The sequence below is a fragment of the Chionomys nivalis genome, chromosome 19 (genome assembly GCF_950005125.1).
Source record: "Chionomys nivalis chromosome 19, mChiNiv1.1, whole genome shotgun sequence".
NCBI classification, from domain to species: domain Eukaryota; kingdom Metazoa; phylum Chordata; class Mammalia; order Rodentia; family Cricetidae; genus Chionomys; species Chionomys nivalis.
The window spans coordinates 17,590,133-17,593,265 of record NC_080104.1 but is presented as its reverse complement, the minus strand read 5'-3'; the positions used below and the strand labels follow the sequence as shown (position 1 = coordinate 17,593,265).

At 48.5% G+C, this 3,133-nt stretch overlaps 1 pseudogene; it reads right to left on the bottom strand.

The window, feature by feature from the left end:
* Window positions 1-513: 513 nt before the first annotated feature.
* LOC130862389 (uncharacterized aarF domain-containing protein kinase 5-like) lies at window positions 514-2,238 on the bottom strand (annotated as a pseudogene).
* Between the last annotated feature and the right edge of the window lie 895 nt (window positions 2,239-3,133).

Here is a 3,133-nt window from a genome sequence, read left to right as displayed (position 1 = left end):
CACATATGGCCTTAGCCTTCCTTTCTATTCTTTTGACCCTAAGCATTCAACTCATCTTGTGCTTTATTTCACTTAAGATATGGTTCCAGTTCCTAGGAATTAAACATTTGCCTCGTGAAGAGGCCAATTTTGATGCCAACATTCTGGAGTAATGATAGTCACAGGCACACCCATGTCCAGTAATTCCTCAATTACCATGTTATTTATATGTACTATTAGCTTTGGTCTTTGAAAATTTATAGAAATCTGCCAAAATATGAATTTTCTATTTTTCTATTTGAAATTTGATTCATCCTCCATGTTTAATCCAATATCTAGAAGAGCATGGTTTTCATAGCAGGCACTAGATTTTTTTTTTCCAGATGAGTGTGTAGTCATTGTGTTTAAGAGCCCCATAGTGTGTTCCCCATTCCAGACCCTGGATTGCGAGACATCTGCACTGGGCCTGCTCGGTGTGCCCAGGCTGGAAGCTCTGCTGGCCCCTGGCAACCTTGTAGTCATCCTGGCAGGGACCTACATCTCCAAGTACTGGGAGACCTCCTCTGCGTTGGGGACAAAGCCCAGACGGGCCGGAAAACGCAATAGGATGGCGGTGAGCTGCATGACAAGGGTCTCCAGCCTCAGAGCCACCTCAAACTTGAGTGCCTCCCAGATGACCTTGACGTGGCGCAAGAGGCTACTGCTGTAAATGCCGTGGTATGCTGCACCCACCAGGCAGCTCCAACCCCATGAAGAAGTAACGGTCAATGGTGGTGCCCAGTGTTGAGTTGATAGCACACACTGTGTTGATGTTCCGCAGCACGAGTAGCATGGACCGGGGAAATGCCTTAAGCATTTCCATTATGCCTTCAAAGTGTTCACGAGCCATGTCTTGTATGTAGGCCGCCTCCTCACGGCTCATCAGGTGGGACTCCCACAGCTGGCCCAGGTGCACAGGTCTCTGCATGAGCACCTCAGCAAGCAGCATGTAGTCTTGTACCCCAAGTGCAGCTGCGTGTGTCTTCATTGCAGCATCGTCCCTCAGGATGATGGCCCGCCAGAGCTGGCACAGGGAGGATCGCTCCTTCTCATCCAGGAACTGGTAGAGCCCGTGGTCCAGGAACACCACTCTGCTTTTCCATCTGGACCTTTCCGCACCAGAACATTGCCAGGGTGGGGGTCAGAGTGAATGAAGCCAGTGTAGAATATCTGTTCAGCAAAAGCCTGGATCAGCTTCTTTGCTACGTCCTGCACTGCCAGCCCCTGCTCCTTGATGACTTCCATGTCATTCACTTTGCAGCCAGCACAGAAGTCAGCTCTCAGCACCCGCTTGCTGGACTTGTCCCAGTGCACCCGAGGGACAACAATATAATGGGAGTGCTTTAGCTCCTGAGCACAGCACTCAGCCTTTCAACCCTCATTCTCGAAGTCCAGCTCCTGGGCCAGGGTCCCCTTCAGATCCTTTAGGACCCAGCTGAAGCTGAAGCTGGGGTGCATGAGCCCTATGAGCTGCAGCAGGAGTTCCAGTGTGTGCACATCCCCATCAAAGCGGTCTCGTAGGTCGATGTACTGTACCTTGACAGCCATAAAGGAGCCATCATGGAGCTTGGCATGGTGCACCTGAGCCAGGCTTGCAGCAGCCATCGGCTGATAGTCGAACTCCTGGAAGAGTTCACTAGGTAGTGCCTGGAAGTCTTCAAGGAACAACTCATCCACCTCCCAGAAGCCCCGAGTAAGAGCTTTGTCCTCCAACACACGTAATGTCTGGATGTACTTGGGTGGCAGCAGGTGGTTGAAGGAGCACAGCCCTTGACCCAGTTTCACGTAGAGGCCCCCATTGCGGATGGCTCCTGCCACCAGGGCGTCAGCCGCATGCTGGTGACACGCAGACATCACCTCCACGTACTCCAGGCTGTTCTCTGCTACTCCTTGGAGGACATCATTTGTGCACCACCAGTAGTCCAGGGAAATGAGGACACCAACCTTCAGAGACCTGCCAAAGCACCCAATGCCATCTATCGTGAGTCGCAGTTTCCTCTTCTCCTGCTCCTCTGCCATGGAATAGAGGGCTCCGAGGAGCAAGGGCACCCCCACTGCAGTGGCAGAGAGCGTCCTCCTCCATAGCAGCCTGGTTCTTGAGGTCCTGGGTAGTGGGCTCTTGAAGTTCCTCCTGAAGAATATGGCAGGGCATGGCCAGGGCTTCTGCCTGCTCTGCAGCAGAGCAGAGTGGAAGTGGCACTGTCACATGGGCCGCCACATGTCCCCTGCAGGGGTCTCCTCTTGGTTTTGCCACAGATGTCCCTGGTCCCCAGCCAACCCCGAGAGATAGCAAGAAAAGTGAGGCACTAGATTTTTGTATTTTCACATGTAGAGACATGTCCTCTACAGTGACTGGGAATGACTGGACCACGTTTGACCTGGGGCCATGTGAGAGGCTCCCCAAGGAATTTCCCAATGATACTGGGTTGCCTTGTAAGTCTTTTACTGATCTACATTCATTGGTTCAATGTTGACCTTTGCCACATCTACATAATCTAGAAGACTGAGACCTATTTTTTTTCATTCCCAAAGGAGACATTATTTCTAGAAATGACTTGTATATAATCCCTTCTCAGGTGGCCTATTCTAACACAATTAAAATATTTGGCATTTTGATGTCTCCTCATATATTTGGAAATTTCTTCTCCTACCCAATCCTCAGTATTATGTCTCAATGTTCATTGTATGCAGAATCCATTTATGTGTTGCCGCTGATCTAACCTTTAAATACCCAAGTACCTTTTTGTATTCTAAGTTGGCATTTTCAAAAGCAAGAGATTCAATAAGTACTCATATAGATACTAGATCTGTTAATCCTATTTGTACAGCCTTAGTTAATCTTTTTAAAAATGTCATTAAAGGTTTCTCTTTGACCTCGTTTAACCCTAGTACATGATTCAATTCTTTTTCTTAGTTTTTGAGTTCTGCCCCAAACATTTAAGGCTGCTGTTTGGCATAGGGACAAGGTGTGTTTGTCATAGAGAGCCTGGTCCTATTGGTCTAAGTAAAAAGCTTTGTCAAGAATTTGACCTTGGGAAGCCTCAAATCCTTTTGCTTTTTCCTGTTCTTCTAAAAATTTTGCCTCTTCTCACTACCTGCATTTCTATAGCAGTTA